At 40.9% G+C, this 16,185-nt stretch overlaps 1 protein-coding gene across 1 annotated transcript in view; it reads left to right on the forward strand.

Moving 5' to 3' along the window:
- Positions 1-3,659: 3,659 nt before the first annotated feature.
- gjc1 (gap junction protein gamma 1) overlaps positions 3,660-16,185 on the forward strand; it is a 38,825-nt gene continuing 26,299 nt past the window's right edge. The window contains exon 1 of the mRNA XM_029438018.1: positions 3,660-4,454. The gene's annotated coding sequence lies outside the window, so the exon portion shown is untranslated. The remainder of the gene's footprint in view (positions 4,455-16,185) is intronic.

Here is a 16,185-nt window from a genome sequence, read left to right on the forward strand (position 1 = left end):
TGTCAGAAGCTCGAGTTTAGTGAACTTAATTCTCTGTGGCTTGAGCGTAGTGCGAAGTTGGAGCTTTGCTGGTGTGTGAGTGATTGGTGTGTCTGTTTGCGACGCTGTGTGGGTGGTGACGGATGGATATGCTGTTGGAGGCAGTAACCAGGTCACATGGCCGAATAGAAGAAGGAATGTCAAAGATGACAGATGTCACTAAAGCAAACAAGTCAAAGTGTTGACCTCAGATTTAGCTGAACATTTAAAGTTGGCTCTTTTGGGTCAGGGTGCTAAAGTACAATCCGTGTTCCCTTCATAAATGATAGAAGAAGAAAACGGGCACATTTTCAATCTTTGCAAATTGAAGACGACAGGTGAAATAAATCCAGAGGATGAACCATAATACAATTTTAAAAGAGAAATTGACCGTTTTTTAGATTATTTGGTTACCTGTGGCTTCAGATTAAATTTAAAATGGCTAGTTGAGAGGTCCAGTGATTTATCATTTAGTTTTAGTTTATTAATATTGTATAAACAGATGCCCATATTCCATATTCTATACCCAAATAGGGTCTTTCTTGTCGCTGAGCCTGTGCCTGGAAGTCATGGTCATAAAAATGTCATTAAAAAGTCGTAGTATATTATGCCATAAAAAGGTCAAAGCACAGTATCTCATAAAAACATTTATAATATATTATGTCATAAAAATGTCTTTAAAAAATGTGTAGTATAGCAGGTCGTATAAAAGTCACAGTATAGTCATGGATGGGCTTACCGGGACTTCACCTACAGCGAGGGAACAAATAAACTCTTATTAATTGTATTATATATAAACCTCAAGGTTTTAAGTGATACTTCATCCAAAGTGTTTCCCCGAGGTGTTCTGTCACCGTGTAACCGACATGATTTCACGCTGACCACAGCCACTGTGAAAGATGCAACTGACAACCTGTCTACAGGTGACGAGTATTTGATCTTTAAAACGCATCTGTCGAGTGGATAATCCCTCTAAAGAGCAGCGTTTAACTACGCTTCATGATGGATTCATGTGAGAGTCTTGTCTCGCCTTCAGAAGACTGTGGTGTCTGAACGGCTCAGTCCTTCATCAGTCACCACTGACAATCACCCCAACAGTCCTGGAGGTGATGGACATGGGGAAGGTAAGAATGGGGACAGGAAGAGTCAAAAATGTCTTGAGCAGCTTTGACATTTCGACTGAATGTCAATCCTGTCCAGAGAGAAAAGGGATTTTTTGTTCCAGCAGACCTGGGTTGATGGTGATGGGGGGGACACTGTACCCTTTCTAAAAGCTTCGGGGAAGGAGAAATTAAAAAGATTTAGGACTTTCTGTAAACATGAATGCACCATCAGGAAGAGCTAAACACAGAGATGACACTTCACTCATCGAGGTTTTCAGGGTTTGTATCCTCTCACCTCGGCTCTGACTAAATGTGATCGACTCTGCACATGTGTTCAGTAAATGTGCACTCAGACGACATGGTCCCGTCACTCTTCCCCTGCGCTGGCGTGAGCTGGGATCGTGCCTCACCCCGGGCGGCGAGACGGATGGCAGCAGTTCTTGCCGGTCTGAACACAAGGCCCCGAAGCGCTCGTTACAATCTGTGGTCCCTGTGCTAAATATAGACGGGAGCGAGGCTCGGCCTAGGTAGAGGGCCGGCTAGGGGCTCCCTCCTCCTGCAACTCAGACCTTTTTCCTTTCCACCTCCATCTGCTCTCAACCACCTCATCAGTCACCTTTTCCTGCAATCAATCTGTCCTCTGCTCTCACCTCTCCCTCATCTTGCCCTGTCTCTCTGCACCTACACACCTCTCTGGCTCTGTCATGTGTCTGTGACTCAATCACACTTGTCTCTTCCTGCTAACATCACGAGCAAACCTTTCCCTCCAGAACATCCACCCCACTGTAGACAGCTATGGGCACGGAGAGTCCATTCAGGCAATTTCATAATGACAGTCTGCTTATAGCTAAGTAGTGGCTAGTTATACAAATCATTAATAGATGTGCGGGCTAAATGAAGATGATGAAGGTTGAGTCCGCCTCCAAACAATGTCATGACTCCATGTAAGTGTCAGCAGGTTTGTGAATGACTGGAGGTAAAGAGAGAAATTGCAAATGCAAATTCGACCAAACGTATTGAAAAAAACACACCAAATCGAAACATTGCAAGAAATCTACCAGAAATAGACCTCAAAGTGACAAAACGATGGCAAACGTCATGGTTACTTCAGTCTGGAGGAGGGGCGGGGCCTGTTGTCTCATAATCTGTCCAAGGCTGTGGGCTATTCGAGTTACAAATAGCCGCTTTATATGGATGAGATTTCATATTAAAGTATAGCAAATATAGGCATTCATTTATTACACTAAATAAATAATGTAACAATTAGTAATGTACAGCTCATTAATACCAAGAACTAGGTCTTTAACTTTGAGTCTTAACGTATTTTACAAATGTGCCCATTAAAAATATTCTAAACCCAGCCCTTAATATATCTTCGCATTCTCCATTTACAGAAGATCATCATATTTGTTCTGACATCTCACTCTTGAATAGTCAAATGTAGCTTATCCTGCAGAAACACGGGAGGGCGGCATCACTGCCCAGCAGGTCAGTGACAATGTGAGTTCTGGCAAGGTCGGAGCTGTGAGCAGACTCACAAAAAAAAAAACCCAAGCACATGACTGTGTGACTCCTGCACCCGAGGGTCCCTGAAGGACCCACAATACTGAATCATTCTCTAATCAGAGAGATCAGAGGATCCAGAAGTCAATCCAACTCAGAGTTTAGCTACACAGACTGATTGAGGCTGCACATGCACGGGGTGCCAGAGAGGAGAGGGCTGTAGGAATTTAGTGAGCAAACAAATCAAACAATCAAGCTGCAACTCAAATCAACGAGCTGTTTCAATTTTCCAAATGAGCCATATGTGTTCCTTTGCTCGAAGCCTTCCACAAAAACAGATTGACGCCAGACGTGGGCCCTCGCACAGTGAGCAGGTAACAAACGGCACCTTGGAATGAACCAAATAAAATCCACTAATTTCTCAGCAGGAAGCCCTTTCGACTGTGTGGAATCACAGACATCATACATTGAAGGATCCTGTGTGCTTCATTCATTTCCTTGGAAGATGGTTTGCGGGCCTGGTGGTGGGTCATAAAACTGTGTCACTTTGTTTTCCATTCAAAATGAGATGACGAGTAAAGTCCCAGTTCTGCATCTTTGAGGTCCACCACAAACCAAAACAAGACCAGACCAAAGCCGAGTCTGTGAAGTTATTACTTTCCATTTCATAATAATTAGAATGATTTTTGTATTATATCATTTTATTATATTGTTTTGTACCAAATAAATACAAACAACCATTTTTATCCTACTATCCAAATATAAGGCAATAATTATATATATAATATTAAAATTCCCATTAAGAATGATTATACAGGAATGAGAATGTACATTTAAGATTAAAACAAAACCATAGTTAGTATTAGTTTATACAAATATATTAAATGTATTATTATAAACTGCAATATAGACAAATCAGGATTCAACAGAAATATTCTAAGAATGTAGCAGTAATTTATGAGAGGCTGAACAATATTAGCTACAAACACAAAGTAAAGGTTTAAAAGCCTTTTTTTTTTTAAAGGCAGATGTTTGTGGACCCAAGATGTGTGACCTGTCGTGTGCGCGCACTGTCAAAGATGTGTACGCGCAACATCCTGCTTTCCTGCTCTCCTGCGAAGACGGGTCGCCAGCCAAGCTTACAGTCAGAGGATCCAGCTGTCACTCAACGAGACTCCCGTTTAGCCAGTGTCAGACTGTGTGTGCCACACGGCGGAAAACCCGGTCCCGATAAATACGAGAGAGAGACACCGCTGGATGTAGGTGGACCTCCAGCGATCAACAGATCTGGAACTCGACTGTCCACTCCTCCTGCGAAGAAGAAAAAGATGAGGCACCCGAAACACAATACCGGAGCCAACTGGCACATGTGAGCGATATTTACGGTCATTCTCGAGCCAGTCACAGAAATGTGGACAAACTAGCTCTCAATATTTGGTTGTAATTAGCCGACGGAATTGCTCTTGGCAGCGGAATAGGTTGAGCCTATGCCAAAATGACCAGACTATTGTCTAGCATCGCTGTAACGGAATGGGCCCGCAGGAATTTTGGCACCGGTTTTACGCAGGAGACCACATAGTTCAATCGACGTACCTCAACCCGAAGACCGAATAGTGAGGCCGGCATGGACAAAGAATGCTTACACATCTCGTTGTGATGCTATGAGATAAAAAGCCATCAGTGAAACACCCTGCTGGTTCTTCCCGAGAAGTGGAGCAGATAATCAAACGTCAGGATTCAAGTTTGGACCCACCAAGTCCAAAACGACCTTCCCCTCCCAACAAAAGAATCATCTTACATCTTAAAGCATCTTCACAGACTCGCATAGCGGTAAGAATTTGTCTTTACATCCCATAGTAGTGTATTGATTTCCATCTTTGTTCTTCATGTGGCTCATTTCTAACCCAATGGACGCCCTGGTGAGAGTGAATGTTGGGGGTCATGGACGCACCATTTGGCACCATAACGCACAGACGACGGTTTGATCTTTGTGGTTCATTTTTCTTTCATTTTGCACGGGATTTTCCCTATTTTTGCAAGTGTAACACGTTTGGTCAAGGCCAAGCTGTGAGCAACAAGAGAGCAACTTCTCTGTACAAACGTGCTTTTGTGAAGCGGCTGCAACCAGCGCGTATAATTGACACACTACGATGCTAATTTGCAGTCCATATGCAGTCCATATGTCTGCAAGTCAATTAAAAATGTAGCCTTAAAAAACAATGCTTATCAAGTTTAGAGACTGAATAGTGTCTCATAATCTTTTGTTCTCAAAGCATTTCAGCAGAAACATGGTGTAGATGGGCGGTGCAGGATTCTCCTCGGGATTTGGTTCAATCCTGCAGGAGCGGTTCAAATTAGTGGAAGTACATGAATACTTTATAATGACGTGATTGGCAAACTCTTGAGATTCATTAATAATTAATATATTTTACAAATGTTGAAAATATTTTCCTACACTGCATTTTTCGTTTTTGTATTGATTTGTATTGAACAGTGTTTAGCGTGCAGGATTATCAGGAGCTAAAGAGCTGAATTATTTAAAATAGGATGACAAAAAGGTTAATTGTAGAAATAGTGCTCATTATAATTAAACAGATTATTTGCTTAATAGATTGTCCAAAAACACACATTTCTAAAAATAACCATTCAAGGTATCAATAATTGCACAATTAGGTATAAAATGATTTGCAACTCATATTAGATGTATCCATGATGGTGCCGTTACACATGGAGCTCTAGCTCTGGAAGCCTTTCACCTCTCTTACAACTGAATTATTCTTACAATTGCTTTGACAGCACCTCCATACACATATTCCCCCCCGATTCAGTGATTATCTCATCAATTCTTTAAGTCAACATATGAAAAGAAACGCTCTCCAGCACTCTGGGCAGTTAACCTGGGGAGCAGTCAGCACTCTGCATTATTCACCATGATGAGAAACCGTTTCATTGTGCCTGATGCCTTTGAAATATGCCACATCGGTTTCTGTGTGGAGCATTTGTCAAAGCCACAGCAGCGATGGCTCAAATATGAGCCACCGTAATGAGTTTCTCCCCTGTGCTTCTGGAAATCCTCGCTATATGTTAAGTCATTGTGATGGATTTGGGATATTGCCAACTGAAAAAGCTTAGTGCTAGTGAATGATGCTTGATTTCTTCGTGATATATGGATGCCAATGCATTTATTCAGATTTTTCTTTTTTTTGGTACGCTGCCAGGAGAAGCAGATCTACCTCCATTTGCCCTTCATTCCTTCTTCTTGATTTCCATCCAGCAAGTGCGGTTTTGGCATTTCACAGCCTTGCATATAGATTTAATGAACATTTTCTGTATGTGAAACTATTAATGCGAGGCAGTGCGTCTCTGTCGTCCGATACCCCTCCCACCTTGTTACCCCAGCATCCTCCCCAAAGATTATTTCACTCGCTGTGGATTGAAGGAGGAACTTGTACCAATATGGGAGAAGGGGAAGTCGACCCCTGTGCACTCCAGCACTGAGAGAGAGATGAGGAGCAGATTCTGTGTGGCAGCAAGGATTGCCCCATCATTTCAGTTAGTATCATCAACAACGCGCCCCTCTCCTCATTTCATTTAAAAAATATACAGCATTTTTCTGTATCATTACACTCTTGGAAAGAAACACTCCTGCTACCAAAAAACCCACGACTTGGCAGATATAGGCGATAAATCGGGCATGGAAGTTTAGTAAATAATCAATAGACGTCCTAGAAAATGTCTAATAAACGTTACATAAGTTGATTTATAACATATCTAATAGTATATATAAAAACTGAAAATATTGCAGCTGTGTTTCTTCAAATAAAAATCAAGAAAAGGCCCCCAAAAAGGGCTCTTTAGTACGTAGAGAATAACAACCCGGACAAAGCTGGCTATCAACTATGCAAAGTAGTGTCTTGATTTACAAATTGCATGATGAAAGTATGAAATGTAGAAACAATCTGCTAAAAAGATGCATTGAAAGTGGAAAAAAGCACCGATGGTGAAAATATTCAGATCCTCTAAATTACCATAAATACACTTCATTACAATACTCCCAATATTTTCATATCCTGCATTGAAAATGTACTTAAAGTATCAAAACAATGCATGCATTGATGTGTAAGAAGCATTTTACTGCTGTAGTAAAAGCTGAGCTACTTTTATATACTCTTGTTTTATACGTATGTACCTTTAAAATTCATTATCAGTCACTTGATTAATTCATCCTGCCACAAGTTTACATTTGACCTTTTAACCAAAACAATTAAATTAAAGGAATAACCAAGTGGAAACAAACAAAACACATTTTAGTGTTGGGCTCGAGGGTCCTGAAGTAATGCAGTAGGATATTCCCTCTGAATTGGAGCATGAGATGAGAGTAACGAGTACTTAAAATGTGTGTTTGACTACATTACTTGATAAAATGCATGTCGTTACATTCCACCACTGCAAAGCACGTCCTGTAAAATACAACAATTTCATATCATGAAGGAATCTCGTGTCCACATGAACATTTTCATCAGTCTCAGCTTGATGCAGAGATCAAGTCAGAGCTTTATTATACTCTGGCTTTGATACCATACTATTGAATTCTTTAATGACTTATGATAAAAGGAAAATAGTGCCATATGCTGTAAAATTAATTATTCACAGTTAAAAGCAAGAATAATACTCCTGGGGGGCGGGGGGTGTAATCGATAGTGGTTTATTAAATTAAAAACGCAGTGGATTTATCATTTCTATTTCCTTCTCTTTGCGTAGAACATCATGGTTTCATCTTACATTTAACGACACAAAAATGGAAATAAAAGGGGTTCTTATTGCCACACAAACACAAAGTTGCACACATGATGTCATCCTTCATGTCATGTCAAACTGCAGTGTTTGTTCCTCACCGGTCAAGATAACCTCGACATGAAGGCTCCGCTTTTCTCAGCCACATAATACAGTAACAAACAGTATTCACCAGCATTTGTCATAGATGATAGTGTTGAATCCTAAATTGCCTCATTTCCACCATTAAAATCCCTTTAATCTCTAAATATCAGCAGAATATTGTGCATTAAATGCTTTTATTTTAATGATAAAAACAAAATGTTAATCACTTGCAATTAAATCAGGCTTTTACAATTATCATAACTGTCTAGTGAAATGTCTGCGGGATGTGTTTAAGTCAATTACATGCTTTATAGGGAGCTATTTTGAATAATTGGAGTAATTAACTTCCTGTTTTTCCCCAATTCTTCCCTTCAGAATATGTGATGTGGAGCCAGTACAGTAAGAGGTAACTTTTATGCTTTTAGCCACTACATCAAAAACATACCCCCACCATGAGGAGCAGGCGTGTTGCAGCACAAACAGTCAACACGTTATACGACTGGCAACAAAAGAAGTATGCAAGTGATTGTAGACTGCAGTGAGAAAATATGCAGGAGTCCCTTCACCGCTGCAGCCTTTCCTAACTGGCTTTGTGCAACATGAAATATCAAGGTGTTATGCCTATATCTTGTTTAGCAGACGTGAGCACACTGCCAGCCTTAATCCTCAGAGTGCAGCGCACAGAGGGAAAACTCTGTCTTTATGGCTGCCAACTACTCTGGATTCCCTCAGCTTGACACTTTGTACTCTGCTTTGCATTATCTGGTTGCCAGTTCCTGTAAACGACTTTAAAGTAAACGCAGAGGGAAGGTGCTTTGCTCTCTTTGTAATTACCGGGTGATTAGAATTGTTAGAGGTCATCGCATGCACAAACTTTTACTCCCCAAGTGTAGATTTCCCGCTTATTTAAAGTAGAAACTTTGGTTCGTCTGCACTAATGGGGCCATTTGAAAGTACAGTATGGCTGTAATTTATGAATTTGGATGACGTGATGGAACTATTTCTGGAATGAGCAAATGATCATTTTCTGGGAGGATAGTTTCATCTTTGATTGAGTGAATATAGTGAAATCTGTTCCGTAACATTGGAATGAAAATAATTGGTGAGGCTACTGAGTGTCTTTAGATAATTATGAAGATTAAAACTAATTAAATTGTCATTACATTTAGAAATGATGAGTTTCACGGTGCGAGTTATAAATTTTGACCTTCATTTCTTTCCTTAATTTCGTCAGCTGATGTGATAGTGATGATTGTCATCTTAAGTACAGCTGCGTGTGATTCGTGTCCAAAACCCCGGATATTTAATGTGGAGACTCCAAAGAGTAGACGACGACGACGACGACGACGAGCAGGGGAGGGTTGTGTCGTGCTCTCTGTGACTCACGATGACTCCTCAGGAAAACGAGCCTCGTTGGTCCTGACCCTTCGCTAAACAGGCGTGTTTCTGTGTCGTGCACGTGTCGCCACACGCAGATCTTTTATTTTGTGTAACAAAGGGAATCCAGGATTCATGTCTTCCATGTAGAACTGCTGCAGCATGTGAATAGTGTCCAAATTGCAAATGCAAATTGTACGCTTCAACTATATATTGTATATATATATATATATATATTGTTCTATTTGCAGACATTTAAGTTGTGCTCAAAGGAAAAGCACACACTCTCCGATTACATTTATTTACCAGAGAGCTGAAATAATTGGTTAATTATCGGTCAGCAGGAGATTTGTTTATTTAGCACTGAAGTAAGTGCACCATGATCCTTTAATACTTTGTAAATAATACATCATAAATGCAACCTTTTTGCCTTATTATGTGAAATAATCAAATTGGAGCTCAAACTAACAACAGTTTGTGTTATTGTTTGATAACTTCATTACATTAACCACAAATAAGACACAAATCATCATCATCATGTGTTCCCAGAGCACAAAGTGAAATTGCCTATTTTGTCTGATGCTATTAAGTAGAAATAATCCACAATGATAAGAAACAGAGGAAAGCAGTAAATCCTCACTCGGAGAAGGTGTAAGCCGCAGAGACATGTGTAGTACGAGAGCAAGATAGAGACGGACAGAGAGAACCCCACTGAGTGTGGATGAAATCAGATGTCACTTTGACCCAGCCTGTACTCATGAAGAGATACGGGCAGTCTCACAAATGGAAACGGTCGTGAGGCTCCTTCCCACCGGGAATGTCACTATAACATACCAGGATCAGCTCAGACATATATACTGTGTGCCTGAAAACACACACACACACACACACACACGCACACACACACACACACACACACACACACACACACACACACACACACACACACAGATGCACTGAGCCCTGCACGTACAGAGATGTTTACGCTCCAGTCAGTGTTGAACATGCACATTCAAACTGATATGTCATACTCATGAGTCTGCGCATGCTGATACATTTACATATGAGCTCGGCTGTCGTGTGCCAGGCGGTGATTCGGGGTGACAGGTCTTATGCCACTTCCCTCGGGTCACAGGCAGGGCGGAGTCACAACGTGACAGGAATGAAGGCAGAGAGATGCCTTTCATTCACTGTCAGTCTCCAATGACACAACCTTCCTCTCTGCTCGAGTCACGTTCGTGGGTTCAGTATGGGTAACGATTGGGTTCTACCGACTGTGTGTTCGTGACTCATACCTGTTGTCTCACTTCTATCGCGTGTTGTCAGAGTACGTTAAGTGTATTCCTAACTTGGATTAAATCAGAATTTCAGTTTGGCAGTGTTGCTCCAGTCATGTGGTTTAATCTCTTTTTATATAATGGCAGGTATATAATTAAAAGCTTTAACTTGAAATAAGCACTTGTATTCTTTGTTTCTCTACTAATCATTATTGGAAATTCAAATGAAAATGATTTCAATTCCCAATTAGAAGGACACTGGGAGAGCGCAGACCTCTGCCACGGCCCAATGCGTGTATCCGCCCTGTGATTGGGACCCCCTCCTAAATGTAATGGGTTCTTCCTTGGCCCATGACAGTCGGGGCCAGTAGTTTCTCTGTAATCCATCTGACAAACAAACCAAAACCATAACCTCCTGGCGGATTAGTTGAATTAGTTTATTTGTCATTTTGTCTTTAAAATGTCCTAAAATATTGGAAACTTCCTCTAAAGATTTCCTGGAGCCCCAGCTGACGGATTAAAATCATTTTCTTTTCTCTACAGGTGTTACAGGTTCAAGTAATTTGACATTTAATCTCACTTTACAAGCTTTATACACCCCAGAGATTGAATTGTGGGTCAACTTGCCTGAGCTCCTAACCCCATCAAAACTTTACTCTTCATTATCTGAACAAAACACACTGAAGTGATCAGCAGAGTGCCGCTGACACTGTGGAGAACATATGAGAATCCATACGGGGATCTGTGTCACAGCGCTGCACATGGCGGATGGCAAGCGTTGGTCCGTCCACGAGCGCTCACGCCTGATTGGCCCAGCTGGGGCAGCCACGGTCGGGCGACGTCCCTTCCCGCTCTCTGACGGCAACAGAGCAGCCAGGTTCACCGACAGAGGCCGATACTCTGTCACCGCCTTGCTGCCACACTCCGCCACACACACACACTTACACACACTAGTGCACAAAGACCACACAGCGAATAAAACCCAAAGTAGTTGACGTCACAGGATTGCATAAAATCCCAAATGTAATTCTGGAAAGGAGACATTTATAGTAATGATTCACCGTAACAATATCCAAATTCACATTCGCATCAGTGCTATGTGTGTGTTGCAGACCCGCCACACTCTTCCCTCCTCCCTGCCACTGCTTGCCAAACTGCGAAAGGTCACGACTTCCATTGGGACACAGAGCAAATAATTACGCTCATGATAAATGCATACGAGTGTGAGCTTTTTTTTCCAGTACAAAAAGGGATTTGTGGTTGTTTGTTTTTATTTATATACAAATAGTGAGTCATGTTAGCATGTAAACCCCAGCAGCTTAGTCTCTTTCTTGAATGTGCCGTGTTTTGAAACAGTTTATGCCACATGAACCAGGCTCTTTAAATGTTGTAGAGAATAATTTCACTCAATTGAGCAAAAACAAGAGAGGACACTAATAAAATGCTAGAAAGAGACAAGCTAGCACAGGGTTATTTTTAGCCAATGTTCCATATACAACATGTTTCTCCAGACACTAAGATGCGCTGGGGTCATGTTCAGTGTTTATACAGCCTCTTATGGAAACATCAAACCTTAGACTGGATTTAACTGGAGTTTACTGGAGCCTTGGAGATAACTAGAGTACGTTTTAAGGATATGTTGCAGGCAGTCTGGATTAAAGTTAGGTTTTACAAATATATATATATATATATATATATATATATATATATATATATATCCCCATATATATACATATATAGGGATCACAAGCTCTCAGAGCCGAAAGAGACGTCTGCAAATTGTATCTGCCCAAATAAAGTATTTACAATGATGTGAAACGCAGCAAATCTTCTGTGTTTTTGAGAAAGTGCAAGCAGCAGGTATGTGAAAAGTGTGAGAAAAGTAAAGACGAACAGAGGAGCCCTCTGTGTCGGGATGAAGTCGATGAATTGAGGAATAATCAGCAGAATATTTATATACATATAGAGTAAATCTGCTACTTAGCTTTCTTCTTCAGGTTGTTCTCAGTTTAATCATTCTTGTATAGAACAGGTGATTTGATTAATGGTTGATTTGCATAATTCAATGACATTGCAATACAGAAGATTAGAAAAGTCCCCGACGTACAACCTGTCAGATTCCTGTTCGTATTGGGCACCAAAGCAGCGACTCCTATTGCTTTCCTCTTTCCCGTTACATCACCAACACGTGACGTGTCTCCCAGGACAGTCCTGTCCTTTCCTCCGTCACTTCTCCTGGAGACATGTTTAAACAAAGTAACATTCATACATGAGTAGGTTTCCATGGCCACAAGGCCTCAGGATTATGGCCCACCATTATGTGATGGGAAGGAAAAAGCCCAAAGGCATGCACAGATGCTCTCGTGCTACTAGTGTAGCCTTGATGGTAGCCTTACAGGCTAACACTTTGAGACTCTATGTCTAAAACAAAAAAAAAGGGGGGGGGGAAAAAGATTCACTTGACAGAAATGCTTAAGGCCTAACTTTAAATAGCTCGGTGCTTTTTTCTCTTTTCTATTTATTATTGGTTTGGGCCTCTGCTGCATGGGACTGACTTGAATCCAGTTTTTAGGAGTCTAGGGAACTGAGCCTCTCTCCTAAAGAAGCCTTAAGATACAGTGTTTACATAAAGATTACATAAAGAACATGTTTGTTCTGAGAATGACTCAGTGATTGTATGTGCAGGCCGTAGGGGAGAGCAGCAGAAGCTTCCCTCGGATGGCACACAGCGTTTGTCTCTGGATCTCATCACTGCTCCTTGTCTCTGGTTTGGCATGGGAGCACAGGAGCAGGAGGGACCCTTCAGCTTCTGCCCACCTCTCTGTCCAACCTTCAGAGCAGAGACACACATTTCCCCCTGAGGTCAGCGAACCTGTCTCATGCATTTACCCGGATGAATATTCTTATTTGCTTTGTCTTGTAATCCGTAAGATCTCAGAATTGGTGACACCCCTGGTCAAACAGCATTTGTTGGTTTATTGCTACAGCAAACACTTCCTGAGCGGCTACTTTGTCAGAAATATAATAGGGGAACAACAGGTGTGTGTGTGTGTTTACAGTGCAGCCAAACAAACAAATGTTGTCGGTCAAAAATACAACCGCGATCAGATTTCACACACAGTGCACGTAGTTTTCCACACAGCAGCACACAGTAACGTTGGTTACCTTGTAGAGGAGTTGGAGGTGTGCAGCTCCTTCTTCAGACTCTTAATCATTTAAATAGACTAAATGGCTATTGTAGAACAAATAGTGACCATAAGGAGTCGTAAGGATCATATATAGGTATATTATATGTGTCTGTGAGTAGAATACAAAACAACATATGCTACGTTTTTATTTCATCTCTTATAAAAACAGAAGCCGTACATGTCCTTAAACAAGAAGAGACTCTGTATCTTGATGTAGGCACAGCACTGTGTGGTCCTTAATGTGATGTAGGAGATTTCATTAGATTGTTGTATACACTGGGCGCCTGGGCTGTGAGGCGGTCTGAAGGATTCGCCTCAGGCAACACTTGATTTATGGGGTCCGTACTCTCAGCTAAGACATGTAGTATATGTCTTTAGGCAATTCTTGATCAGCCATGTGTTTTTCTAGCTGTGGTTGTATTCCAAATGCGATTTTTAAAGATACAAATCTGATTTTCTAAACAACACACTGATTTATGTTCAAAAAAGATCTTGTTCACATCCTGTGCCTATTTAAATCTGTTCCATCCAGACCGTGTTGATGACAATGCGAGCCTGCCGTCTTTCATTTCTTTTAGATCCTATATCAGTGTTTTTGCACAACCAGACCTGTCAGTTGACATGGCAAGCATTGGATGATTAAAGTTGCATTGGAACAAGTGTAACCGTAGGCGAGAACATATTGCTGCAAAAGGGATCTTTTTGTTCTCCAGTCAGTCAGTATGTTTCCTTCTTGGCTCCTCCAGCCTTCTTATGCCTTTTCAATCTTTCCTTTCTTCCCCTTCTCTGCATTCTTTAAGTGTTTTGTAGGAAATGTGATTGCTCAGTTCCCTTTACATTCACTAACCATCTGCTGAATTTGGCTGCAACTGTGAATCAATTCTTAATGTTGGCAGCTTTGGATTCACTTGCCTCCTCTTTTTCTCTGTGCCTTCATTTCATCTTTTTCTGTGGTCTCTGGCTTGTTTTGATCTCTAAACACTAAACAAGAAGCTTAATAAAAGACAGAGAGGACACCTCAACCACCAGTTACAAAGAAAGGACCTGGCTGTGTATCTGAATAAACAAACAATGACAGTGAGAGACTACTTATTCTTTGCAGTAGCTGTATTTATAGCAAAAGTGTATGCTAGTACCATACATATGGTCTGCTCTTGAAGTAGTGCAGTTACTGTCAATTGTAACTAATTGTTTTTTCAGTCTATCTGATTGATATTCATTTTTATGGCATTTTAATCATTTCCACTTTGTCTCTCTTCCGAAAGACATAAAAGGGAATAAAATGGATACAATTAGAATAAAATGCACACTCACACGTCCTCACAAGGCGTCTGTCGTCAGGAAGTGGAGATAACTCTTCTCCTCTGTAACATTTTCAGTTCATCTTTTTAATGATTTAGCCACAATTATATATTCTTGTAATTGGAGGATAAGGTAGAACAAGAGTCTACGTGAGAATATACATGATCTAAATGCAAACATTGCTAAAATGCTATTGCTTACAATAACAATGCTAACATGCTTAATGTTCACCATGTTAAGTTCAGAATGCTGATTTACCAGCATTATTGCAATTCCTTAAGGCGACGTCTATGTAGCAGATTTCATGGCAATCCATCCATAAGTTGTCGAGATATTTCCGTCTGACGAGTGATGACACGACAACGTTGCCAACCATAGACTGCATGCATGGCTAACATTAGGGCTACTGCCATGCAATGTTATCATTTCCCTCTCGACTTTCACCTATTGCGCTGTCATTTATACTGACGTGTGTGCCATTGCTCTATGTTAATCACTTTAATGAATTCAGGCTGAACTCTGCATCAACTCTGTCTGAGTATTGTGGTTTGATAAACCTTGGCTCTTCATGCAGCCGGGGTCTTCAGTCAGCCTGCTCTGGTCCTTAAGGCGAGTACAGTGACAGTGGAGTGATAGTGTCCATGGAGCAGGCAGATGAAAGTGAATGATGGCTGATGGATGCTATGCTCTGACACTGAGTTATTACCCAGAAGTATAATAGCTTGGGAGATCCTTGTCCTCTGTCATTTATGGCCAGATATAAATATGAGTGATGTCCTGTGGATTTGTCAAAAGAAACAGGGTCAGGGTCAGTGTCCGCCAGCACATTTGTATGTTCCTTTTGATTGGGTGTCCCACAACTGGAAAGATCTGGTAAAACATCCTTGGTTGAGGTGCTTAACCCCTACCAGAGGGAGAATTATCCTCTCATGGCAACAAACAAACAGCTGTTATTAAAAGAGAAGATATTTTACATGAGATGTACGTTTCAGGAATCAGTAAGAAATCAATGTTTCAGGCCTGCAAAAGTCAATACTTCCTAGACTTTGGTATATTTACATTCTTTGGGTGTTTTTAACAACACAATTTTGACAAATTGCATGTTACAATTCATGTACAAGTTTCCGTACATGATCAAGACTCAGTTTGGGTTTAAAATGTTGAACTTGTTTCTTGGTCTATTGAGAAATATAGATTAAAATAAGAGACCATCATCATTTAAATGTTTCTTATCACCCTTTTCCCTGAGTTATTCATAAGGGTGTTATACAGCCATCAGGGCAGAAACATCTTTCTTTGAGAAAGAGGTGTCACCTCTGAAAAGAACATTTACATTTTGGACACTACAATTCACATGCACCTGCAGTCAGAAGGGAAACACATTATACACACACCTTCACCCACAAGCTCTACTTCTCTTACATGCTCTTTTAGAATATAGTCTGATCTTAAGTGAAACAATGTTCTAGATCATGTTTGCACAAATATTACCGGCAGCTACAAAGCCCTCCCCCGTCCCCACTTTGGACAATCAGACCA

The sequence above is a fragment of the Cottoperca gobio genome, chromosome 8, assembly GCF_900634415.1.
Source record: "Cottoperca gobio chromosome 8, fCotGob3.1, whole genome shotgun sequence".
In the NCBI taxonomy this organism is placed as follows: Eukaryota; Metazoa; Chordata; class Actinopteri; order Perciformes; family Bovichtidae; genus Cottoperca; species Cottoperca gobio.